Consider the following 27,764-nt stretch of genomic DNA (forward strand, 5'->3'; position numbering starts at 1 on the left):
GAGAGCTCTCCACTGGAGGCGGCTTTACAACAGCAGCTTTTTTTTTTTCTTTTTCAGCAGGATATCCTGTTTCTCCCATGGCCACAGAACTGGGTTTGGGGTTTTTAAGGAAAAGCAACTAACTCTCCATGGTGTGATCGCCACTCCATACCCATTCAAAGCCTGGAAGAGCTCTCAGGCCCAGACCCTCCACATCATGCCCTTCACCCTCTATACACACTATGCTCAAGTGTAAGTTAGTCGTAAATTGGGCCCAGTAAGAGATTCACAGCAATCACTAATACTCTGGGGCTGGAGGTGTTGCTCACTGGTACAGCACTCACCAAGCATGTGTGAGGCCCTGTGTTTGATCCCTAGCGCCACTAAAACAAATAAATTAAAATAAGTAAAAATAAAATCAAACATTTATAACCATACGCTTTAATAAAAGTTATTTAAAATTTATGCATTGTTTATTTCTGGAATTTTCCATTTAATATTTTCAGACCTCAGGTAACTGAAGCCATAGAAAGAAAAAAACGTGAAGCGGGGGTGGGGGTGGGGGTGCTGCACTCCTCCTTTGATCTTTAATAAATCAAGCTCTATGGGGGCAGAAACTGGATTAAACAACATAGGTGTTGAGTTTTTTAAATCAAAGACACCTCCCCCTCTCTTTTTTTTCTCCTCTCATGAATTTGAAGTCCTCCCAGATAGAAAACCAAGTATTTTCCAGATTATACTTTGATGTTGCTCGTCTCTACATTGCTGGAACCCTCACTCCAGCCCAGCAACACTAAAATCCCCTTGTGGGAAGACAGGTTTCTGGCCAGCCCAGCCTCAAAGGGCTTGGCCCATTTGGAAGTGAAAAAACTTTCTTCCCACAGAGTTCCCCAATCAGACATCATCTTTGTTTAACATCCTCTGAAAGCAGACAACCGATCAGTTTCATATCATGCCACTGTTGTATCCCTACCCCCAGCACTTCTGTCAATGAACCGAGACCCCACTCCGCAGCCACGTAGCAGGATGCAAGGTGTCTGGGATCTGCCTCAGCCCAGCTGGAGGAGAAACCTCTCCAGCTAGCAAAAAAAGCTCCAAGGTCTTCTAGAAGAATGTCCTACCAGCACTGGAGTCTGCTGCCTAGAGATTGAACAGGGGCACTCCACCACCAAGCTACATCTCCAGCCCTTTTTATTTATTTACTTACATTTACTTATTTATTTGATATGAGACAGGCTCTTGCCAAGTTGCCAAGACTGGCCTTGAACTTGTGACTCTCCTACCTCAACCTCCATAGTCACTAGAATTACAGGTTTTTGCCACCCGCCACCACTCCCCAGTCCCAGTCCTTGTGAATTTCTTAATGAGGTCCCTGGAGACCAGAGAACAGGGAAAGTCTTGTGTGAAGGGGTGTGGAGGAAGGTGCCAGAGGTTGGGAAAGAGATGGAAAGGGAAAACTGCCTCACTATTCATATTCTGTATCCTTTTACACTAGAACACTGTTTTATTTTCGAAACACTCTGTTCCCTGCTGAGTACTGCTTTATTTCTGAGTACCTCCTTTATTTATCTTTAATTTTTTTTTACATAAGTGACTTGACCTCCAATTGATGATGAGAGTAAATTTTTTTATTTGACACAGAAATTACAGAAAATGGAATGTTTACAGATACAAGCCCTGAAGTTTAGAATTGGGAAAAATAGGAAAAGTTTGCTGGGGACTTGCAGATCTGATTTTTCTGGTCCTCTATTGAGGAAAAAAAAAACAGAGAGACACACTCAGACGCATACCCTCTACCTAGTTGCTCAATTTAGAAAAGAAAATGTCGATGCATACATGACCAATCTGCACCTTTATTTTTGTTTCTGCCTTCTTTAAACACTTTTCTGGGGCTGGGGATGTGGCTCAAGCGGTAGCGCGCTCGCCTGGCATGCGTGCGGCCCGGGTTCGATCCTCAGCACCACATACCAACAAAGATGTTGTGTCCGCCGAGAACTAAAAAATAAATATTAAAAATTCTCTCTCTCTCTCTCTCTCTCTCTCTCTCTCTCTCTCTCTCTCTCCTCTCTCACTCTCTTTAAAAAAAAAAAAAAAAAAAAAAAAACACTTTTCTGCCTATAAAACCAAACTTCTTTCCTTGGACCATTAGAATGCTTGTTTTACTTTATGGAATGAAGTGCTACTGGAGTCCAGAACTGAAATTAAAGCCAGTCAATATAATTAAACTAAGTTGTGGTATTATCCTTTGAAAATGCACACACACACACACACACACACACACACACAAAACACTGAAATTGCATTTTGCAACAGGAAACCCAATGACTGGATATAGTGAAAATAAGAATCTTTCTCAACCACAAGCCTGAGTCTGTGTTGTCCTGAAACCCTACAGGCATATGCACATTGTCCATAGGAACCAGATTCTCCCTCTGGCTTCTAGCCCTCATCCCTATGCACTGCTCAGGCAGGGAGAGGACATTCTGCCATTACTGATTTCTAGCCACAGCTTACATATGATTCCTACACACTCACCTGTATTCCCCACTTGGGAAATCATAGGTGTGTACTGCACAACTTTTAAAATGTTAAACTGTGTCCCCCACCCACCCCACCCCTCGCCAAAAATGATTCTTCTCTTGTTAGTAAGCTCCTTGCAGATAGGAAAGTGGGACTGTTAACAGGCACACCTAGTAGGCCCGCAGCAAGGCCTTCACAGGTGCTCCAGAATGGCAGGAATTTTAGGGAGAGGAAAGCAGATCAAGTCTGCTATTCCTTTCTGGTTTAGAGGGGGGTGGGGAAAAGAGAACTGAAGAGGAGGAGGAGGTCTTTGTCCCAGCTCTTTGGAAGGGCATTAGAGTGTAGTCAGATTGTCAGCTAATAAGATTTCCTAACCACTGGCTCCCTTTTAAGTTTAGGCCCCCAACTAAACCTAAAAGTGGGGGGTGGGGGCAGGAGGCCTTCAACATCCCCAAGGGCCAGAGAATTCCCAGCACAAGGGCGGGAAGGATAGGAATCATTTCTGGGAGTGGAATTTAAATAGATTATCACATTTATCAATTGATACACAGCAATAGTGCTACAGGCCCATTCCACCTCAACAGCATAGGGGGTGCTTCCAGCCATCAGCCTCTGCCTGGGTGCCTGAGTTGGGCCCAGCGGACTGTAGGGATGGGGACCAGTTCCTGGAGACTTCCGCAATCACTGGACAGACTACCTGGAGTTTTCGTCTGTTTGCTTGTTTGCTTGCTTGTTTGGGCTGGCAAAGATCTCTGAGGTCCACATTTAATGGATGTGGTGTTGGACCTGGCTCAATAATTTACCCCATCAGGCAAAAGGGTGTTAAAACAGGAAACGTTTGTTCAATAATATCTTGGTCTGTCAACAAGCCTGAGATTGTCTCTCTTAACTATTTGTCAGATTGTGTGTGGTGTTTTGAGGTCCTCCACCCAATATGAAATTGTCTTCTCTTTTTCCTAAAGAAAATGAGCAACGCAGAGGTAGAAGAGAGGAAATCCACGGCAAAACACATTAACAACATTTTGGAAGACACTCAATGAAATCAATTCTCCCTTTCTACCTTCCCAGCTTAGTCAACAGCCTCCTCCTTAAGTTTATTTCCCCTCCATTCAAAGATAATTACTTAGCAACTTCCCTGTTTACCACTCAAAGGCACTCTTCCTTCTGAGCTCTTTGAGGTACAAAAGAGCCTATTCTGGAACCCAGTGATTTAGCAAACTTTTCTGCTACAAAACAGCTTAAATTTCACCTCTCTTTGTTCAAACCTCCCTCCATACTGGACTTTATCACTCTGCAGCAGCCATTGGTTCCCCAGCCACCTATTCCCACCTGGAGAATTCTTCCTCCTCCAAGCCCTGGTCTTGGGCCTCACACCATCTTGAGGAAGCAGGAAGAAGAAACAACTAAAACCCAGTGGAAATCCAAACACTTAAAAAAGGAGCTGCAAGTGATTAGATAAGTAAAATCAGTCAAAGGCCAAGTAAAACAAGTCCTGCTTAAGACCGAAAACAGTGTTTGATGCCTTTTTAAATAAAATAAAATAGGAGCTGGAAGATTGGAGAACACAGAAAAGGGAAGACACGGAGCCATTCTCTATAACAGATTCTCTTACAGAGAAGCAACTCCTGCACTTCCTATGTGGCAGTTCTGTGCCATGCAGTTCATTTATATTGTCGTTTAACCCCCTCCCCCTGAGGATACTCATTATCCCCACTTTACAGACGAACAAACTGAGACTTCAGGAGATTAAGTAGCTTGGCTAGGATCACCCAGCTTGTGACATGGAGCAGGTACTGGCACCCTAGTTTGTTTGACCTCAAGCCCAGGTTCTCAACCTCTGCTCTAGCTCCAAGGGTGCGCCAAGTCAGCAAGCATGGGTAACCCGATCCCATCCACTCTGACTCCAGGATGCCGCACAGCTGCTGCACGGAGCCGCGTGGGTACCACTGTAGTAGGCACGGATCGCACACTGTTCCCAAGGGCTCGCGCGCGTCCTTCAAAATCTGCCGACACATAGAAAAAGGAGGAAGACCAGAGAATGAGACAGGAAAGGAATGAGCATGGCCAGGTCAGCGACCCGACGGCGGTCATCCTGAGGTCCCAGGACACCAGAGCCTATGGGTGTAGGGGACTTGAGTGCACGGGGCGAGGCGGTGGCTGGGCGCGAAGTCGGCGTCTTTTCCCTGAAGCAAGAGCTGGGGGGAGAATGGGGGAGGGGGCGTCACCTGACAGCGTGCACCAACTTCTCACTTGGAGGGGGCTCGCAGCGGCAGCCAGGGCAGGAGGAGAGCAGCGCACAGCTCTCGCCCAATGGCGAGGTCTGTAAACAAAAGCGGGGCCCACGCGGGTCCCCAGCCGGGGGGCGAGCCGCGCGGTTCAGCCGCATCGGAGCGGCGGAGGGCGAGGCGGGGAAGGGATACGACGCGGGGACCCAACGCAGAGTCTTCGGGACCCCCGCGGCCCCGACAAGTCATTGTCTGCACACCCGCAGGATTCCACTTTAAATGCCCCCTCCCTGGCCCACCGCGGGTCCCCCACTCTGTGTGCCGGACCCTGGCTCTCTGTCCAGTATGCCTGGCCCCGATCGTGGCACGGATGGCCAGAATGTGCTCCCTACCAGCGATGCCAAAAAGCCAGGCCCTTAAGTGTCCAAGTCAGGGACCGCGACACACACACACAGAGACACGGGCACACACGCGTATGCCCTCCCCGAAGTTGATAAAAAAAATCAGCCGATAAATACACAGTGATGCCGTCGCCGCAGGTCAGCGCTGACCTCCTGATGCCAGGAAGACCGAATGCCAACGCCTGGACACTGTCACATCCATTCGGCGCCGGGCGCCTGGTCTCCGCTGTCTCCCGTCCCTCCAGGACCCTCCTTCGCGCTACAGATGTCTTCCCTTACCTTCCCTCCCCAGATCACCCCACCTCCCAAGTGTATGCATACGAAAACAATACGAGTAAAGCCCGATCGGGGGGAGCTAGGACCCGCCGGGAGCCCCAGTGTGCGGGAGACGGGGGTCAGGACGTGCCCGTCATGGGCACAGAGGCTCAGGGCATCCTCATCGCCACCCCTCGGGGTGGCTCTGGCCAGTCGGCCCGCAGCCCCCAGGCGCGCAGTACTCACCTGCGACGCTCCTCCCGGATCTCCGTGATCCTACCAGGCACAATGCGGGACCGCTGGGCCCCTGGGGCTGCGGGCGCCGAAGCGTTCGCCGAGCTGCAGAGCTGCGCGCCCGACGGCGGCGGCGCTGCTCTGCCCGGCAGCGCTCGGGCCCGCTCGAGGTCTGCCAATGGGAGCTGTCAGGGCGCCTCTGCCGGCGGCTTCGGGGGCGGGGCCGCGGGAGCCCGTGGGAAACCGAGTTCCGATTGGGCCTCCTGACAATCGCTCCGCCTCCGTCCAGCCAATCAGAAACGGCGGATACGGGAGCGGGGCGTTCGGAGTTGGACTGAGAGTGACAACAGGCGCACGCGGGGTACCTGAGCTGCGTCCCGGCCCCGGCCAGCGGTTAGACGGATGCTGGCCTTCCGCGCTCCGGGATACCTTCCAACCAGGCTCTGGCGGCGCAATCTGGAGAGACCGCGGAAAGACTGAGGGGGCGCGGCGACCCGGGAACAGCGAGGGATCCCCTAACAAAGCAGCTTTGGGAGGGCCAAGCGGCCTCCGCCTCCTTCTGCAATAGGTCCTTGAAGCTGCCTGTCACCCTGTATAGGTGGAGGTGGCCAATGATGTGCACTGAAGGAGCTCTGGTTGGCGCGCGCGCGCGCGCGCGGCTCGGCATCGGTGGGATTGGTCGAAGGTAAAGGATTTTCCTGCCACCTAAGGCGGAGAGGAAGGGGGAACTGAACGGGGGAGGCGAAGAGCCAAAAAACGTTGTACCTGCGACACGTGGTCTGCTTAGGGAGGCTTGTGGCTGGCAGCAGGGGGAGACAGGAACTTTTTTTAGGAGAGAGAAAAATCTTAATGCAATCCCTTCCCGAGGATGCCAGAAGATGTTAGCCACTCAACAGGCTCCAGATAGTGCACGGTGGCCTTACCCGAATCCTGGATATTCCTGGGCTACCTGGTTTGGCTCACCTTGCCCAGCAAGTGAACTTGGGGCTTGGGCCTCACGTTCACCTACTGGACAGAGTACCTGGCTCTGATCTCTGTAAAATCGCGAGGTTGTGAGGAACATAGAAAAGGAGATATGACCCTAGAGCCCCTAGCGAAACCTGTCCTACATCAGACTAAAGCTTCCCCCTTTCCTCGGGAACCTTGGTCACCATCAACAATAAAGGCTGGAATAAATGTGCATTATCCCCTGTTCCATACTCAGGTTCGCACCAGGGGATGGGAAAACCTGTCCTCCTCATCATCATCTTATTAAAAACAAAATGAATGCCCTGGACATTGGAGGCTAAACCTAAACGAAAAATTGAAAATCATCTTAGACATTCTCTCTCCCATCTGTTCTTATTAACTTCCCCAATCCAACCCTTCCTCCCACCTGGACTTCATGAAAGGTCTCTGATGGTCTTTCTACCTTAGGCCTTGCCTCCTGAAATATGCTGTCCACTTTGCAGAATGATTTTCCTCTTGTGCTCTCTTTTCTGTCTTTTTCCTTTGCCCAGAAAACACCCATCTGCAGGCCCTCCCTTCCCTTGACTAATTCCTTCTGCTTCTTTAAATCCCAGTGTGGCTGACAGTGTATCAAAGCTGTAAAGGTTTTCAGAACTCCTACTGTGCAGAAAATGCTCTTATAGACTGTGGGCAGCCTCCTGTAGCCAGTGAAATTTAATCACCCAGGGCCCTCTGTGTCTCCCTCATGGCCTGGGTTATAGGGTGCTGCAAATGTCAGTTCATTGTGTTCTCTCTACCAGCACAGTACTTCCTGAAAGCCAGAACCTTATCTTCACTGCTGTATCCCAGTGCCTAGCACAGTGCTTGGCACAGTTTGGACGCTCAGAAATTTAATCAATAAAATATTTTATCAATGAATTTGTAAGTGCTATAGTTACAGGAAAGAGTTTTTAAAGATTTGAAGAGTTTCCAAAACTTCAGTTTAAGAAGAATGTTTAGAATAATGGATTTCTGTAATCCCAGAGACTTGGGAGGCTGAGACAAGAGGATCAGGAGTTCAAAACCCAGCTTGAGCAATTTATCGAGGCCCTAAGCAACTCAGCGAGAGCTTGTCTCTAATAAAATATTAAAAAGGGCTTGGGGATATGTCTTGGTGGTTAAGCGCCTCTGGGTTCAATCCCTGGTACCCAAAAAACAAAAAAAAAAGAATAGATTTCAAAGTGATATGTCCAGCAGGTTCCATGACAGGTGTTACAGGAAGGTTTCTAAGTCAAGTAGGAAGAGATTTTCTGGAAGACACCCTTCCAAAACCAGCCTTGTCTCAGTCAACACCTTGCCCAAACTGCCCAATGAGGAATCATTCTTTCATAGGCTTTGTGTCCCAGGAGAAAAGCAATTTCTTGACCTGTTACAAGCCACCATCTTGGGAAAGGGTGTGTGTGTGTGTGTGTGTGTGTGTGTGTGTGTGGGCGCGCGCGCGCGCATATTAACAAATATATACATTTGGAAATGAGTAGAGTTTTTTTTTTTCCCAAAGGGTATTCCCAAGTAGTTTGACCATGATTAAAAGCAATGACTCTGGACCAAGCTGCCGGAGTTTCAAAATGTAACCAAGGACTTTACTTCAGACCTCCATAGTGTCCCCATCTATTTAATTGAGGTGCTTGTATAGCCCACCACATGGGGCTGGCATTAGGATGAATGAGTTACATAGCATAACAACTATTTAAATAGCATTTATGTTGGGGCTGGGGTTGTGGCTTAGCGGTAGAGTGCTCACCTAGCTAGTACAAGGTGCTAAGTTTGATCCTCAGTACCACATAAAAATAAATAAATAAAATAAAGGTGTTGTGTCCAACTACAACTAAAAAATTTTTTAAATAGCATTTGTGTTATAGTGAATATTAAAGAATCTAGAGGTGATTTAAAATATATGAAAGATGTACATGAGGGTTGGGGATGTGGCTAAAGCGGTAGCGTGCTCGCCTGGCATGCGTGTGGCCCGGGTTCGATCCTCAGCACCACATACCAACAAAGATGTTGTGTCCGCCGAGAACTAAAAAATAAATATTAAAAATTCTCTCTCTCTCTCTCTCTCTCTCTCTCTCTCTCTCTCTCTCTCTCCTCTCTCTCACTCTCTCTTTAAAAAATAAAAAAATTAAAATTAAAAAAAAAAGATGTACATGAATCATATGCTAATTACAGCATTCAATAAAAGGGACACAAGCTTCCAAAGACTTGAACATCCAGGAATCCTGGAACCAATCCCCAACCAACACCTAGAAACACCTACAATTGGATTCCTCTTCCCTGCCCTTTTGGAGGGCTGCTTTCCTAGGATGATTGTGTTCAGGAAGTAAGACTGTATCTGGGTAGACTTCATATGACTCCTCAGAGCTGCCTCTGATTGCCTTGATTGCTTTGCTCCTAAGAAATTGAAAAGTGGTTGATTTACAGAATCCTAGCGTTAGGCTGGCTGGATGAAGAATTAAAAGTTAAATGATTTTCCCCTATCTCTATCAGAAATAATCATAGTAGATATTACACAGAGATTATGACTCCAAGCATCCATGTATAAATAGATGGATTTACAAAATCCTAGTGTTAGGCTGAATTCAAGCCCCACCATCTTCCAGCCAGGTAACTTTGAACAGATTACTAATCTATCCTAAGCCTCGGAATCTCATTTTCTAAAATGGGTAGTGTAAGAGAATGGGTAAGAGAATGCCTAGCGCCTAGCCCACTGCCCCTAAAGGCAGATGGATACACAGGAAATCGCCATCTGGGCTCTTGCCCTCCTGTCTCTCCCTGAACACCCCCCCCCCCCCTTACATCAATGCATCAGGACTTTGCCTCTCAGAATCTGCCCAGGGCTGAATGCAGGCAGCTTGTTCCCGTGATCCTGACCCTGCCACTGAGGTGGACAGAATTAAACTGATGCAGCCTCTGGGTACTTTTTTTTTTTTTTTTTTTTTGACCTCTGAAACCTGAAAAGCCAAAAGTTCTGCTGTTTCTTATCTCTGACCCAAACAGTATGTTGCTGCCTCTCCCAGGCGAGAGAATGGGGCATTTTGATTAAAACACAGACAAATGCCATCTTCCAGAGTAGTCTGCCATCTTGTCTCCCAAGGGCACTGTTGACATCTAGAGAGAACATGGACTTGGTGGCAAGGAAAAATTCAGTAGTTGAAGGTGGAATTAAGGATTTAGGGCAGGTGAACAAGCAGAAATTACATTTCCAGGGCATGACCCCCAACTTCAATTACGGGTCAACATTCCCTTCCCCACCACTTACTAGGTCACTAAATGCAGTCACAGCTAAGTCACAACGAATGGTTTTCCCAGTATGATGACACCAAGAAGATGAGGCCACACTAGGCAGCCCTGTCTCACCTTTGTTCCTGAGCTCAGGGACCTTGCTGGCGGATGCTCCCTAAGGACTGACATTGGCCACTTTGATTCTCTTCTATATGTAAGTATCTGGGGCAATTCTGGCACATGGTAAGCACTCACTGCATACTTAAGGAATGAGTGAAGTTTCGTCCTGCACTCCACATAAGAAATTTGGCACTTAATCATTGTTATGATTTGGATCTGTAATGGCCCCTCAAAAGCCCATGTGTAGAGTAGCAGTGTGCAGAGATAAGAATGTTGCATCATGAGGACTCTAAACTCCCTGGTGGATTAATCCATTAGATGGATTAGTAATTTGAATGGACTACCCAGTAGCCATTGTAGGCAGTCAGGTGGGGCATGGCTGGAGGAAGTACGTCACTGAGGCATGACTTTGGAGCCTCCATCTGTCCCTGGAGCCTCCCTGTTACACTCTTTCTGTGCTTCCTGGCTGCCAGGAACTGAGCAGCTTGCCCTGCCCTGCCCTGCCCTTCCACCATGATGTTCTGCCTCACCTCGGACCCCATCAATGGAGTTGGCCGAGCATAGGCTGAGACCTCTGAAACCCTGAGCCAAAGTAAACTTCTCCTCCTCTAAGTTGTTCTTATTAGGTGTTTTGGTCACAGCAACAAAAAAACTGACTAATACAATCATCTATGTCATTTATTTGTGGATGACCTTTTTGGAGGAAGGACAGGAAGCAACTTATGGAAAAATCTCTCCCTCTAGCAGGGATTCTCACATGGTAGAGAGGGCAGCACTAGAAGAGTTTTGTCTCTATGGTGATTTGAATATGGTTTGCATCTCCTGCCTTCCTACCATGTTGGTGCAGCCCAAGGCCCCTGCCAGACATGGCTGCCCAATCTTAGATTTCCAGTCTCTAGAAACATGAGCTAAATAAACCCCTGCTCTTAATAAATCACTTAGCCTGAGAAAATGGACTGAGATACTCTCCAGCCAAGTGTGAGCCCTGGGCCATGCCTTCCTCTCCTAGAGTTTATACTCCATGTTTTCAGTAGACATTTGCTGCAAAGCACTTGTTGGTAGAGTTAGCATTTATTTATTGGGAACCCATCAGAAGAGAAGTGAGGGTTGGGTTTTTCAAAGCAATCGTTTGTCATTTTTGCCCTGATACATCCTTAATCTCGTACCCTCACCCCCACTTATCCCTTCCAAGAATTTGTAGAGAAAGTTCAGGCTAAACTCTAGAATGAGAAAGTTCTAGTTAGTCAAATCTTAGGGGAAGGAACCTCTTGTTGTTGTTGTTGTTTTGTTTTGTTTGTTTCTTTTACTCTTCTGAGCTTTACCCTAGCCAACTGGCCAAGTCACTAATGAAACTCCAAGCCCTGCCAGTGCCCCAGAGAGTGGGTTTACAGAAGGTGGATCCAAGGCAGCCATTCCCAGGATGGCTATGCTCCGAGGTACACCTCTCTAGAGCTTTACTCTTTATGCTGAGAAACAACCAGGAGACGCCTTCAAAATCTGACCTGGCTTCGGTTTTTCCACAAAGCATCCCCCTTGGTCTGCCACCACCACCAGAGAGGACTTACACTAGACACCCCTGTGATCAGATTTGTGACTAGCAAAGTGCTTAAGCTTGTAATTATCTGTGGAATACCAAAAACGATGGATGATGAAGTGGTATGCTTTTTAATTTTTTTCTATGAAAAAATGAATGAAAAAGGCACCCATCAGTACCCCAGCAGTTCCATGAGGACCTTTGAATCTACCTGGCTGCTAAGCTGTCTCCCTCCTTTCCTTCTGCCAGATTGATTCCGGTTCTGTATGCTTTCCTTCTCCTTCCCCTATACCCAGGACCAGGTCATGTAGGGTTGCAAGCTCAGAAGGGCCACATGCTTGGTTGAATGCTCTGCTATGCCTTGAAAAAAATCTTAATTTTTTTTTTTATTTCTTGCAGTACTGGGGATTGAAGCCGGGGTGCGCTACCACAGAGGTACCTCCCCAGCTCTTGTTATTTTTCATTTTGAGACAGAGTCTCCCCGAGTTGCCAAGGCTTACCCCAAACTTGTGATCTTCCTGCCTCAGCTTCCCAAGCACAGCTAGGATTCCCGGCATGTGCCACTGTTACCGAGCTGGAAATCTTAACTTTTGAACAAAAGGACCTGCATTTTCTTTTTTCTTTTCTTTTTTTTTTTTTAAAGAAGGTTTTTTTTTTATTTATTTATTTTCAACAGAGCTGTTCAATTCTTTTTTTTTTTTAAAGAGAGAGTGAGAGAGGAGAGAGAGTGAGAGAGAGAGAATTTTTAATATTTATTTTTTAGTTCTTGGCGGACACAACATCTTTGTTGGTATGTGATGCTGAGGATCGAACCCGGGCCGCACGCATGCGAGGCGAGCGCGCTACCGCTTGAGCCACATCCCCAGCCCAAGGACCTGCATTTTCATCTTTGCCTGGGCCCCACAAATGATGTGGCCTCTCCTGCCCGCATCCTTTCCAGTCCAACTATCTATCTTGCCCTTGGCTTTCCTGACATCAAGTTTGTACTTTCACTCAATTATCATGTATTTCATATAATATGAAATTTTTTATGTTTCATCTCAATATATTGAGACAGCACTCAATATATGTACATTAAGAGGTTCAACATAAATTATTGCTTGTTCTTTCTATGCCAGAATTAAGGCAAACCCAGGAATTATATTGAGACATGCCCTTGAATATTTGGAGATCCAGTGCAGCAGTGGATATTTAGCTCATGGGGGGACACATGGCAATCTTCTCACTAGAGAATTCTAAGAAGACAAGCCAGGACAACCCAGGGGCTATGGAGACTCAAGAGAAGTACAATCTTTCCTGTCCAGTAATGGTTCACTCTATGTGTCAACTTGGCCGGGCCATAGAGTGGCCAGACATTTGTCAAACATTATTCTGGATGCATCTGTGTGGTCTGGGTAAGTGGATATTTGCACTGGTAGACTGAATGAACTACAGATTGCCCTCCCTCTTTGGGGTAGGCCTTATTCAATCAGTTGAAAACCTACATGAAACAAACCAAAGAAAAAGCTCAGTCCTGTGAGGAACAGGAAACTCCTGCTGCCACAGGTCATGAAGCTGGGAAGTCAGTCTTCTTTCTTTCCCTGCCTTCCACCTCGAACTGCAGCATCCTCTCTTCTTGAGTCTTGAGCTTGCCAGCTTTCAGACTGGTACTTACCCCATCAATTCTGCTGGTTCTGGGGCCTTCAACTACATCATGAGCTCCTCTGATCACCAGCTTGTCAACCACAGATCTTGGGACTTTTCATCCTCTACGGTCCTCTGAGCCAGTTCCTCATAATAAATCTTTTCTGTTTCCCTGGGGAAGACTAGCCCATCCCTGTGGTTTACCCCAGAACCTGGAAGCCCTGCTCTTCAGCCTTGCCACTCCAGCCTTGCCACTCTGCTGGTCTGTGGACCAGCAGACACATTTCTGGTCTCAGGTCCCATCCAGCCACCTTGAATCTGAACCTACATTTCGAGGAGACCTCACTTGAGTCGTCTGCATATCAAAGCTGAGAAGCACCTCAGCCTCTCTTTGAAACTGCAAAACCACTTGGAAGAATAACCATATTAAAAACACAGGCCTACAGACTGGGGGGTGTTGCTCAGTGCGCTCTGGGTGCTGTCCCCAGCACCACAAATAAATTAATTAACATAATAAAATAAATGAATGCTTGGTAATAGAATGAGTCTAAGCCAAGGCTTTCTTAACCTGGGGTCAGACATTGAAAGTGAGTGAAAGAGGACCCAAGAAAGGAATGAAGGGGCCAAGAAATTTTCTGAGCCTTCAGTTATGGAGAGAAGACCAGAGAAGGCTGATTAGGCAATGAATTCCAATAGAGTCAAGGTCAGAGAGGCGGGGCAGGCAATCAGGCCACTTTAGCCTCAAGTAGCATCCTGTGCCTTCTCTTTGTAATTTGCTTTATTGCATTTTATTTTCTGTGTTTTCCCTGGAGTGGCAGTTTGTGGAGAATCTCTCCCACTTGGCTGCGAACAGGCCCTGAGCACAAGCAACACGTCTGCAGAATTGGCAAGGACCGCACTGTGGAATATTTCAGAAACTTCAAGGCAAAGGACAAACAAACAACCCCCCACCAAAAAAAAAAAAAAAAAAAAAAAAAAAGAAAAAAAAATCTTCCACGTGTATTTTAAAAGAAAAGATCTGAGAATCAAAAACAATTACCGGGAATGTATCCAGGGGTCTCCAAAAGCAAACCGATGTGATTCGATTTTCTCTGCCCCTGCTCCCTCCAGCCTGGTTATTAATTTATCTATACAACAAGCACTCCTCTTGTAACACATTGTGACTCTGAGGGAGGGGGAGGGGTTTTTGAGATGATCCTTTGGACCTTGGCCCAGTGGGATTCTCTGCCCTTGCAGAGGACAGAGGGTTCATTGCTCCTGCTGACTGAGCAAGGTGACAGCAAGACCCGGCTTCCTCTTTCCCACCTGGGCAGGGCAGGGCACAGGGAACATACCAGCACATGTGCCTGCCGCTCCACCTGCTTCATGCCACATGATTATCATTATCTACTCTATACAAGTGTCCTCTCTCTCCCGTCCAAAACAAGAGCGTGGGACAGACTGGAATGTGGCCATGCTGCCTCAGCATGACACTCACTAAGCTTGGACAGGCTCTCCCCAGAAAGACAAATTGGTGCAATGAAGCCAGCGTAATCAGCTTCTCTTTCTGGAATAGGGTGACAGCCCCATTTTCTTTCTGTTCGTATGGAGTTATTGCCCCTACGCACAAAGAGCCTAGAGAGGAGGAAAGGAAAGGAAATTGGCTGTGTCTCTGCAGAGACTACCCTGAGCCAAGTCCTTGGTCTTTTACCAGCTGTGTGACCTTGGGCGAGTGACTTAACCTCTCTGTGCTTCATGGCCCTCATCTGTAAAATTAGGCTTACAATAGTGTTCTTCTCATGGGGATGTTAGGAGGATTGAACAGGTTGATACAGTGAAGAGCTTGGAACAGGATTTGACCCATCTTAGAGAGAATGTGGGCCCCTGATTCTTCTAAAAAATTCTAGACTCACTTTTAAAAGGTTTTCTAAGCATCTTCAGATGCTTTCATGGAAACTCAAAAGTCTTCTGAACTCATATTTCCATGATCTTATCCTATTTACACATTCCCCAAATAAGAATAAACCAGTCTTCCTGGTCTCTTTCTTCCCCAGGTAATTCCTGGCCTTACCATCTGAGGAGATTAGGGAAATGAGAGGCAGCTTGGACTTAACTTCCCCTTTCAGCCAAAGCCCAAGATGGATCTGGATCCACCTTCAAAATGACTCTGGAACCCACCCCTGCTGCAGCCCTTCCTGCACCCCATTTTCCAGGAACACAGTGGCTTCCAGGCTGGGCCTCTGCCTCCACTGTCTACCCCACTCACTCTGAAAGGTCACTTCCCTAGATATATGATCAAGACCACTCCATCTGTCTGTCATGGACCCATCCTACCTTTCTGTCTGTCCCCAAAAAGCCCTGGAGTATGACTCCCAGTTCTCCACCCAGGGTGACCCCACTCCTCTTTCAAGGCCAACAAGACTGTCCCCTCTAGAGAGCTCTCCTTTTCCTGTCTGGCTACCCATCACCTATAACATGAGAAGCAGTTATAGGTGCGGTTGCTAATCCAGCTTTTCATGTAACAATCACATCAGAAATATCAATATATCAAACATGCTCTATACCATCCATTTAAATTTGAAAAGATTGAATAACTTGCCCAGACTCATTCTCCAAGATTGGATCTCCAATTTGTTGTTCTCTAGCCCTTCTTCCCCAGCCTCCCAGACTGAATCTGTTATTGCTGGGATGTCCACTCCAGGTCCAAAATAAAGAATCCATCAAGACACACACAACAGGCGAAGTACAGAGTCATTGAAGGTGAAGGTGAGAGTAGCACTCCCCAAGGTAAAGTCCAGTAAGAAAGAGGCCCAAGACCCCAATGTCTGGAAGCTAATGTCTGACATGCTGAGCTGTGGGTCGTTCTTTTCCCTACACGGACCTGACTGAAGGCCTCACCCCACGTATTCCCATTGGTTACCTTGTAATACCTGGTTAAATACTGCCCATCTTTACCCACATTGGTCATAATCTGAATCTGTGCTGGGAGTTGTCACTGTGAGCAGTCCTCCAGGGCAGGAATTGCCATGGTAATGGACATATCATGAACAGGTGCATGACTTGTCCCCCTATCTTGTCCTCCAGCAACATCTTTCTTACACCTGCCTCCGCCATCTTGGTGTCCCTGAACTCCTACCTAACAGATCTCTCCCCTAATGTTTAGATTGGCACATGGCACAGCCTGTGACACTTACGACTGTGTTCGAGGGGCCTGAAACACTCTAACTGCTGTGAGATAGCTCCTCAGTGTTGCCCTGGACTCCATCATCATGTTCCCACTGCCCAGCCCACAACCTACCAAGAGGTAGATCCATCCAGTTTAGATAAATAAAATGTGTGGTAGAGCGTGTGCAAGATTCTCAGGAAGAAGGCCTACCTTGTTTCGTTTTTCTTTAATTTATTTTTTAAATCTTTAATTGATACAATATTATACATGTGTATGGGATACACTGTGATATTTTAATGTATAAAATATCTAATGACATCAAAATTATCATTTCTTCATGTCAGAAACATTCAAAATTCTGCTAGCCGTTTTGAAATGTAGAGCTCTTATCAAACATGGTTTTCTTACTTTGCTACAGAACGTTGGAGATTATTCTTCCTACTCATCTAACCCCTTTACCTGGTAACCATCTTCTCCTCTCCACCCTTCCCAGCCTCTAGTAACCACTACTGTACTCACAGCTTCTATGGAATCAGTGTTTTTAGCTTCCACACGTACATGAGAATATGCAGTATTTGTACCTGACTTATTTCACTTAACATAATGTTCCCTGGTTCCATCCATATTGCTGTATATGATATGATTTTATCCCTTAGTTTGGGCTGAATAATATTCCACGGGGTAACGCGTCATGTTTCCATAGTCTGTTCATCGGTTGATGGTTAGTTGTGCATCTTAGTTACTGTGAATAGTGCCACAGTAAACATGGGAGTGCAGGTATATCCCTTTGGAATGCTGATTTCATTTCCTTTGAATATATCCCACAAGTGGGAGAGCTGGATGATAGCTGGTGGAGGAGATGTGTCTTTAGTTGTCCGAGGAACATCTGTGCTGTTTTCCATAAGGTCTGTACTAACTACGTTCCCACTAACAGTGATTAACAGTGTCCCTTTCTCTATGTCCTTGCCAGTGTTTGTCATTCTTTGTCTTTTTCAACAATAAGCCAGGCTCATTTCTTCTCCTGATCCAACCTTCCTTTCTTTCCTGAGGGCAGGATAGTCATCTTCTGCGCTTTTCCTTAAGTGCTATAGTTTGGATCTTAAATGTTCCTCTAAGGCCCATATGTTGAAGGCTTGGACTCCACGGAGGTGAGGTGCCGCAGGAGTTGGTGACTCCTTTAAGAGGTGGGGCCTGGTGGGAGGTATTTAGGTAATTGGGATCATGCCTTGGAAGGGGGGAGTGAAAGCCTGGTCTTGTCTTCCTCCCTTTTTGCTTCCCAGCCTTGAGCTGAGCAGTTATGTCCACCACATGCTCCCACCAAGGTGTGTTGTCTTGCCACAGACCCCAAAAGCAACGGGACCAGCCGATCACAACCTTCCAAAAGTGTAAGCCAGAATAAATCTTTTCCCGTTCATTCTCTCAGGCATTTGTTATAATGGTGAGAAGCTGACTGACACTGTAAGGAACATGCACTGATTAGAGAGCTGCTCTGTTTAACATTTAACCCTGCCTGCACTATGCAGCCTAACATGCTGGGGCAGCAGGAAAGGGGAAGATGCAAAGACAGAGCAGACCCGGTATCAGCCATGCCCAGTGGTAGCAGAGACCAGCAAACAGGAAAGCAAGAATTGCAACAGCCAGACCAGGAAGGAAAGGCTGAGCACAGGCCCTCTTGTCAGGGGCCCCCTCAGCCATGCACAACATCAGTTCTTCAAAATCCCAACAGCAGGCCAGGGGGTGGGGCTCAGTGGTAGAGTACGTACTGAGCATGTGCAAGGACACCCCCCCAGGGATCCCCAAGACCACCACAGGGGGAAAAAAATCCCAGCGGCAATATCCTCATGGTTTATCCAAATTCAAGTGTGACTATATTGTTTTGCTAAATACCACAGACTGGACAGCTTAAATGACAAAATGTTAAGTCCTCACTGTTTTGGAGGCTGGAAGTCCAAGATGAGGGCATCAGCACATGTTTCTCCTAAGGCCTTTCTTTGTGGCTGCAGACAGTGGCCTTCTCACTGATCCTAACAGGGTCTGGTATCTCTCTGTGTGTCTAATTGATTGATCGATGGGTACAGGGGATTGAACTCAGAAGCACTCTACCACATAGCTGCATCTGCAGCCCGTTTTTTATGGTTTATTTTGAGACAGGGTCTTGCTAGATTGCCAAGACTGGCCTCGCACTTGCAATCCTCCTGCCTCAGCCTCCCACTTCTGCAGGATTACAAACCTGTGCTCCCATGCCTGGCCGCACTCTGTTTTCCTACAAAAAGCCATCAGATTGACTTTGGGCCCACCCCAATTGTCTTCTTTTCTCTTAATCGCCTCTTCAAGGTCTGTCTCTGAATGCAGCCATGTTCTGAGGTACTGGGGATCAGAGTCTAACATATGAATTTTGAGGTACACGATTCAGCCCATAATAAGTGCCCACCACCCACTGTGTTTTCTACAATGCAAAGAACAGACACACAACGTCCAACTGCGCGGATACTTCTTTCCCACCGTGTCTCTGTCAGTCTTCTTGGTCGAGGAACTGCCCGTTGAGTTGCATTGAGCTCTTTGGTCAGTTAGCAGAGGGTCATGGGAAAGCCTCCTTTCTCCTCAGAAGTGTTTCTTCTCTTTCTTTTCACAAAGGAGAGGGGGGGAAAATGCATGATTGGGATTTCTAAGCATTTCTTTAAAAAGCCTATGAGTCAAGGTAACAATAATTATGTAGCTTAAGTATCCAAAGAGCAGAGCATCTCATATTTCACGTATGGCATCCATGCCTGTTTGCACATTAGTAAATTTGTGTGCTCTTTTTCTTGTCTAAAGAGACAGGGAGCAAGCGACAGGGCCCAGGGAAGGGTGCGGGCGCGCTGGGCCCAAGGCATCGAGGCGGGGGACTTCCTGAGCTTGGGAAAGGAACCTTTCTCACTGTTTTCCCCCAGGCCCAAGTCTCTGACTCAGCTCCCGCCTATAGGTGCCCTTCAATAGCTGCATTATTCATTACTTTCAGCCTGTAAGTTAAAATTTTTTCTTCTTTTCCCACTAAAACAAGTGTTGCTTTTATCCTCTCAAAACTTGTGGTATGTGAGAAGCCACGTTCCAGGCCTTGTTACTGCAAATGACTTTCTTTGATCAGTCAAACCCCAATTTTCTAACACATGAACTAGTAACTGAGAAAACAAACAAACAAAAAAGAAAACAGTGAACCACCATTACTTGGGTATTTTTTCTGTATTTACTCCTGTGAAATTTCCTGGGCCAGGTGGTGGAAATACATAAGACTGGTAACTTTTTTTTTTCTTATTCAGTACTCCAAGATAATTCCTGACTAGATATGAAGATCCTGGACATTATCATAACTTGTTTGTTTGTTTTGTAGTTGTGTATGGACAGCATGCTTTTGTTTGTTTATTTTTATGCAATGCTAAGGATCCAACCCAGTGCCTCACACATGCTAGGCAAGCACTCAGCCACTGTATAACTCATTTTTAATAACTAGATAATAAAGGACAAGGACAAAATAATCTCTATTATTAAAGAAAGTTGTTTCATGTAATAAACACTGGTTCTAATCCTGAGAGAAAATGTATACAAACAGGACTAACAGGTACTGTGTGTGTGTGTGTGTGTGTGTGTGTGTGTGTGTGTGTGTATGTGAGTGTGTGATGCTAAGGATCAAACCCAGGGCATTGCACATGCTAGACAAGAGCTCTGCTGCTGAGCTACACCCCTCGCCTCTATATGTGTGTTTTTAATAGGTGTGTGTAAAGCTCATTTTACTTTTTCAAATTATACCTCTTGAAGAAAATCTTTGATGTGATTAGGAAAATATCCCATCAAATATTGCTACAAAGTTGGCCTTGCTCATTAAAATAGTCTTAGTTGGACATAGAAAGGAGGTAGAGAGAGAAGCCAAGTGTATACAGATCAAAATCCAGGGGAGGCAGAAGCTGAGGCAAAGATTAGTATGTGGGAAAGATAAGGGGAGGTATATTAGCCCATTTTCTGTTGCTGTGATAAATACCTGCGGCTAGGTATTATATAAAGAAAAGAGATAAATTTAGCTCACAGTTATGGAGGCTAAAGATCAAGATCCAGGGTGGCTTCAGTTTCTGGTAAGGGCCCCCTGGCTACATCACAACTTGGCAGAGAAAGGGAAATAGAAGGGCCAAGGGCATGGGATGGCCATGCTTTATAATAACCCACTTTTGTGAGCACTAACCAGGGGTCCACGAGAACTCCACTAATCCTTTCCAGGGGCAGCACCCACAGTGACCTAAACATCCGGTGCTAGACCCCACCTCTTAAAGCGTCCACCATCTCTCAATATCACCACACTGGGGACCAAGCTTCCACACATGGAACTTGGTGGGGGGGCCAGGGGACAGAGAGGGTTAGTCAGCTTTTTCACTGCTATGACTAAAAGACCTGACAAGAACAATTAGAGGGAAAAAAGTTTCCTTTAGGGCTCGTGGTTTTAGGGGTCTCAGCCTATAGATGGCTGACTCCATTCCTCAGGGCCTGAGACGAGGCAGAACAACATGGTGGAAGAGTGCAACGGAGGAAAGTGGCTCGGGGACATGATCAGGGAGCAGAGAGTGTGCACCTCACCAGGATGATATGTAAACCCCATAGATACACTCCCAGGGACCCACCTCCTCTAGCCACACTCTGCCACCGAGTTAATCTGTATCAGGTTATTAATGATTGGGGTGCAATCACTCATCTCCAAACTTTCTTGCATTCCTCATCTCACATGTAAGGTTTCAGGGGAGCCCTAATAACTAAACCACAACAGGGGGACACACTCAGCCTATATCCAAACCAGCCAGGTGCAGTGGTTCGCACCTGTGATCCCAGCAACTTGGGAGGCTGAGGCAGGAGAATTGCAAGTTTGAGGCCAGCTTCAGCAACTTAGCAAGATGCTGTCTCAAAATAAAAAAATAAATAAAATAAAATAAAGTGCTCTAGATCAGTGGTAGAGCACTCTGGGTTCAATCCCCAGCACTATAAAACCAAACAAAATGAAAAACTATATCCAAAGCATAACAAGCGGGGAGCAGAAAGAACAGAGTGAGAGGTGGGCACAGCACATTCTCAACAAAGGCCTCAACCAACCCCTGGGGAGATCCAAAGCTGGGCTGGCCCTTCAGAGGCAGGGCTCTCACTAGATGCAGTTTACCCCTGAGAAAGGCTGCGTCTTGGGTTGAGGCAACTTTCTCAAAGAGAGCTAATGGCTGAGAGAAGCTGGGGGAGAAAATTCTGCAGTCCCAAAGAGGGAGTCAGGATCCACAGGCCAGCCACGGACCTCCAGCAAAGGGGAGCTCACTTAGAGAGGTCCCAGGAGCATCTGTACTTTCAGATTTGCCCCTGGTCACCTCCGGTCTCACCTCTCAAGGAGGGGCTTCTATGAGGCTGACTCTGAATCAGGTCCACAGAATGGCTTTGGTTTGGCCCTCTGGGTTTCACAGACTTGATATTTTGTGGCAAATATTAGAAAAGCTGGGAAGCTTCCCATCATATTCCAGATTTGTAGTTTCTCTTGGGGGAAAAAAAAAAAGGTCTGGCCACAGGGAAACTAAACTTCTTCAAGGCCAAGGTCATCCGCCACGGCACAAGCTCAATCGGGGGAGCATCTCCTTAGCCAGCCATCGTCAGTTATCTGAACACGACTTCTAAGTTAACTCTCCTTCATTTTGTAATGTCATCAAGTCAGGCAATCTTTTATCCCACCCAAAATAAACTAGTCTCTCAATTACACATAATCTATAGTCAATATGAACTTGAAAATGAGAAAAGAACTCAAACCCGCAGCTACACAACTTGTCCAGCACAACCCTGCGCAACTGTGCCGGTGGATGTGAGTACCGCTTTCTTTTGCAAAGAAACCAACCTCAGAGACACTGGTGACATGTTACAGAGTAATTGCACGTTTGTTATGGATTGAGGTCTTTAATACGAACCAACCGTAAGAAGTGTCACTTAAAAATAATCACTCTTTTTGATAGAGAGCAGGGTAGCTACAAACCCAGGCTATTCAAGTCAAGCCACAGTAGGAGTTTTGATGCACTCCCTGGTGATGTGTGTTGAAATATGACTTATTCCAAAGCTTAACAGAGTCAATTTGATGGGGCACATAAACCAGTCGTGGAGCACAGCCTTCAACATTGTCCGTCTCACCACTAAAGTGGTATCCCCCAGTACAGGTCAGTGGCTATAAAAGACACTCGGTGGCTTCCCTCTTCCTTCCATGTTAATGGAACAAGTTTACTCAGATGGTGATGTGTCTGATCCAGGGGGATCCACCAGGGAGGAGCATGATGGGGCTGAGTCTGTCACAGGTATCACATTCCAATGGGACAGAAAGTCACTTCCCCAGCTTCCCTTGAAGCTCCGCTGGCTAAGTGACCTGATCTCCTTATTGGGGGAAATTTCCTAGGATACTTCTGAATAAGATCGTTTTTGAAAACCCTGATAAGAAAGAGGCAGGTGCCAGAAGAGAGTTTTCTGGTTGCTAGGGTTTGGATGTGGTTTGTCTCTACCAAAACTCAGGCTGAGGTGTGGTCCCCAAGAGGTGATGAGGTAGTGTCAGGAAGTGTACATTTGAGAAATATTGGGAATTATTTTTAGGGGGGGGGGAGGTGTACCAAGGATTAAAATCAGGATACTTGACCATTAAGCCACATCCCCAGCCTATTTTGTATTTTACTTAGAAACAGGGTCTCATTGAGTTGCTTAGCACCTCGCTGTTGCTGAGGCTGGCTTTGAACTCACGACCCTCCTGCCTCAGCCTCCCAAGCTGCTGGGATTACAGGTTTTGCCACTGCACCTGGTATGTTAGGATTTTTGAGAGGAATTGATGCTTTTTCTTATCTTTTCTTTTTTCCAGGGGAGCATTCTTGCCCTCACATGCCTGAACTGAGTACCTCAAGAGTGAGTTCTTAGAGAGTGAAACCTGCACTCCCCTCACTCTCCTAGAGAACAACTGTCTCCCCTTCCCCTTCCCCATCAGGCTGTGCTGCAGCTAGGGGTGCCTGCCAGAGGTCAGCCCCAGGCTGGTTGGACTTCCCAGTCACCTCCTCCAGCTCCAAGTATTCTGTTAGAGCCACACCAAATGGGCTAAGCCACTGGTACCACTCTCCTTCTTTGTCTGGAGCTGTGGCAGTCATCTTGAAATTGTGAGGTGACGGTTGTATAAGTGAAAACTAGAATGAAGGGACAATAGAATCTGGACCCTGGATGATACATATGGTTGATCGTTAGGACCAATCCTAGAAATGCCTGCACACAACTTTTTCCCTGAGAGGTAAGAAATATATGCACGTATATATGTATGTATATGTGTGCATGTATAAAAATATATATCATACATACACATGCACAGATATATTTATCTAAATTATATATCGTACACACGCATATACTCCGAACCGCTTTTAGTTAGATAGTCTCATTATATGCAGTCAAGGATGTTCCTAATTGGCAAAGAGTTTGGAGAAGAAAAGTTCATTTATAATGAGAAATGATTCCCTGTGATTTAGAAGTGGCTTTTCCTACAATGAAGATGGTATCCAATAGACCTGGTGGCTTGGTTTGAACTTTTGTCTCTCAAGTGTGTTTTTTCTTTCTTTTTTTTTTTTTAAAGAGTGAGAGAGATGGAGAGAGTGGGAGAGAGAGAGAGAATTTTAATATTTATTTTTTAGTTTTTGGTGGACACAACATCTTTGTTTGTATGTGGTGCTGAGGATCAAACCCGGGCCGCACACATGCCAGGCGAGCGCGCTACCGCTTGAGCCACATCCCCAGCCCTCAAGTGTGTTTTTTCAACACAAGTAATATTTAACACTTTGTTAGATTTTTGTCACTGATGCAGCTTCACACAACTAAATCGATCAGGGTCACTCCAAGTGAATTTGAGCTGACACAAAATAATGACACACAGAGAAATACCTTTTTCTTTGAGTTCAGTGACCGCTCCTCACCCGTAGCTCCCACGAGGAGGGCAAGACAGGCAAGAAAGAGGAAGAACACATCTGGAACCTGGGTTTTATCAATGGGAGGAGCTAACCCATGGAACATTCTATCCAAAAAAGGGCAAAGGGTGGGGTTACAACAAACGAGTGGGTGTAATTCAACCCCATCGGGTGACGCCCACTCCTGCAGCTGCTCCTCTTATCCAAGCCGAAGTGAGGTCCAATTGCATTGCAATAGGTGCCATATCAGTTCAGCACCTCTTTACTCAGGACTCAAAGGTGTGCACACAGCTCCAGTCCACAGCAGCTCCCAACATGCTGTGACTAAAATACCTGACAAGAACAACTTAGAGGAGGAAAAGTTTAAGTTGGGGCTCGTGGTTCCAGAGGTTCAGTCCAAGGTTGGCTGAATGCATTGCTCTTGGCCCAAGATGAGGGTCATGGTGGAAGGGCCTGGTGGAGGAGCTGCTCACCTTGTGGTGGTCAGGAAGCAGAGAGAGCAAGGGGAGGGGGCTTCAGGGAACATGAAGGCTTCCGGGGTTTGCCCCAGTGACCCAGTTCCTCCAGCCATGCTCCCCCTGCCTATGTTACCACCCTGTCAGTCCATTCAAGGCAGGATGGAGACATCAGCTTTCCGACTCCAATCATTTTACCTCGGAACCTCCCTGCATCAACACAGGAGCTTTAGGGTGAGGGGGACACCTCACATCCAAACCATAACAAGCCCCGGCTTAATAGTTTCTCCAAAGTCTTAGGACTTAATGTCTATGTAGGCAGAAAGTTAAGCACTTCCTTCCATTCTTTGTAACGTAACACCTAGACAATAGTCTTTTCTGGAATGTCTTCTAATGTACCTAAAGCACAGTCCATGACCCCAAAGCACGGGCCAACCTTCATCATTTGATGTTTCTGATAACCCATTTCTCCCTCTTACCCAGCCTTCCTTAGCCTCCCCCCTCACTCCGCCATGTTTTGAGCAGCCCCTGAAGCGCCTTCCTTGGAGATCACCAAGGCCATTACAGTAAAACCAAGGGTTGTCCGTAGCTTTTCTCTTCTGAGTGGCTTTCCATGGGCTCAAGGAGCTGGCTTCTTTCTTGAACTCCTGTCTCACAGCCTGCTCCCTCAGAGAGTTAATCCTTGCCGAGGGCTTTGGACATCCTCTCTTCACCAGAAGTAGAAGGAAAGCAGTAGTCAGGGCGCCTGGCTTAAAGGACAGCCTTCACCTCCGGCAGGCTGGAAGTCCTGGCGTGAGTCATTGAACTTCTCTGAGCTTTCATTGATAACCATGTGCTGCCCTACCTATCCATAAAGACATATTTGGGGGTGCCTGCCACCCCACACTCTCTCCTCCAAGACCTGTTCCCCACATGGCCTGGGCAACCATATTTGCATTGTGACCCTGATGGAAAGATTATTGCCTGATGGAGACTATCTAAGGAGTCAAAGTCTTGACTGGTCAGGGACTAAAAATATACTATCTTCCTCAAAAAAGCCTGAGCAAAACCCTCAGACTGTGTAGTCTAAATATGGGTCCAGGATGATAACACCAGGCAAGAGAGTCAGACAATAGCACCAGCCAGGGGAGGCAGGAGAATCATACAGACGGACAGACAGCTTCAGGGACAGGAGACAGTCCTGAGGATGTGTCTCATCCAACTCCCTGACTGCTCCCAGGTTCTCCTGAGGCTCAGCCATTCTCCAGATCTATGAAACATACTCAGATCCTTTTATTTCTTTATATGATTATTTCAACTAAAAAGCTTTGACCAGCATTGAATCCCCCATAAGAACAAAGGAAATAGGAAGCCAGAAGAGAGCCAATTCCTTTTACTTCAATAAAAGTTCTGCCTCTTTATGAAATCTCGGCAGTGTTCCATCAGCCCCTCCAGAGTCCAAAAAAAAAAAAAAATGCCTTCTAAACATTCCCTGGGGGCTTGGCCTTGGGAAAGGGGGAATGGGAGGTGATTAGAGATAGACAAGAGCCCAGGGGCAAAGTAAGCAGAGAGAGAGAGGGAGGAGGGGAGATTTCAGGGAACAAGACAAACGTGGATACTCACCAAGTGTTGCCATTTTCTGTCTGCCTCATACATATTCCCTCCCCTTCTTCTTGTACTAGAAGCCCTGTTTCTCATGGAGAACCCATTCTGAGGGATTTGACTAGAGTCGCTGCCACCACTGCCAGTCACTGACACCACCAGCATCAGCACCAGCACCAGTACCATGCCACAGGTGGGCACCTGACCCACACCAAGACAATCAGAGTGCACTCCATCCTGCAGGTCACTCAGGTGGAAGGGCAAGTGCATAAGATATGAATCATGACCCCGGCCAGTCTGAATCTGGCTCTTGTTCTCTAGATCACAAACCCTGAAGAAAGTATTAGCTGATGGATGTCAAGGACAATCTTGGCTGTTGTCTGTCTTCAGTTCTGATTTGATGTTCCTTTAACGGTGAACAGAGGATACCCACATTTTATTCCCAGTAAGAAATTAATTCCCAATAATAAGTTTACATAAAAGAAAGTATTAGTCTCAGAACTCTCATTCAGATTCACTTAAATTATCATTGACATGTTTTATGCTTCCCTCTTGGAACACCCAGATACCAACTAGAGAGTGTAGCAATGCCCAGGGCCAAGCTTCCAGCCAGCCAGATCTCACCAGCACAGTTCAGGATCGCTGACCCTCCTCGGCTCTGTGAACACTTCATAAAGTGTTCAGGCTCTTCCCATGAACAGGAGCCCAAAATGGAACGAAGGAAATATAGAGAACGTTACTCCAGTGATTTATAAAACTGGGCCAGAGAAAAGCATGTACGTCCACAGGTGGGAGAAAGAGGGTAACAAAGGAATGAGAAGGAGAATCGAGGATTCAGTGAGAAAAAGGAATGACAGAGTAGAAGTGAAGCAGTGGCGGGAGAGACAGCAGAGGCAGAGAGAGGAAGATAAGTGCAAAGAGGAAAAGGAGGAAAGAACAGGGAGAGGACTATATCCAGACCCATCCCTTCTCTGGGCCTCCATTTCCTTCTCTGGAGCACACATAGGCAGGCCAGCTGCATAGTTTGCAGAGCCCAGTGCAAAATCAAAATGGGGAACCCCTCCTTCAAAATGTATTTAAAAAGTCAAGATAGCAACTGCATAGTATTAAACCAAGTGTGGGACTGTGGAGCCCTGTGCTATAGGGCAGGTCACATGCCAGTGAAGCTGGCCCCATCTGCAGGGAAAGATGACCTGGATCAGGGTTTTCCAAGGGTGCGCTTCAGTTCAAGAACAAGAAGTTCCTTAATCTCATAACTGGGAAGCAGCTCACATCTCCTGTTCTGTCCTTGAAAATTCATAGAACACATGAACAGCTCCAAGGAGCCCTTGCTGAAAAGAAATTTGTATAACATCATTGAAACCAGCATTTCTCAAATCTAGTTGACACCAGAAACATTTTTTTTTTTTTTTTTTTTTTTTTAGAGAGAGGAGAGAGGGAGAGAGAATTTTTAGTATTTATTTTTTTATTTCTTGGCGGACACAACATCTTTGTTGGTATGTGGTGCTGAGGATCGAACCCGGGC

General features: G+C 46.5%; 1 protein-coding gene across 2 annotated transcripts in view; it reads right to left on the minus strand.

Moving 5' to 3' along the window:
* Nucleotides 1-5,748, minus strand: part of TIAM1 (TIAM Rac1 associated GEF 1) — a 366,345-nt gene extending 360,597 nt beyond the window's left edge. The window contains exon 1 of one of the 2 annotated variants that reach the window (XM_081302880.1): nt 5,627-5,748. The gene's annotated coding sequence lies outside the window, so the exon portion shown is untranslated. The remainder of the gene's footprint in view (nt 1-5,626) is intronic. The other variant, XM_081302878.1, reaches the window with a different exon arrangement.
* Between the last annotated feature and the right edge of the window lie 22,016 nt (nt 5,749-27,764).

The sequence above is a fragment of the Spermophilus citellus genome (assembly GCF_964194105.1).
Source record: "Spermophilus citellus genome assembly, chromosome: 7".
Classification (NCBI taxonomy): Eukaryota; Metazoa; Chordata; class Mammalia; order Rodentia; family Sciuridae; genus Spermophilus; species Spermophilus citellus.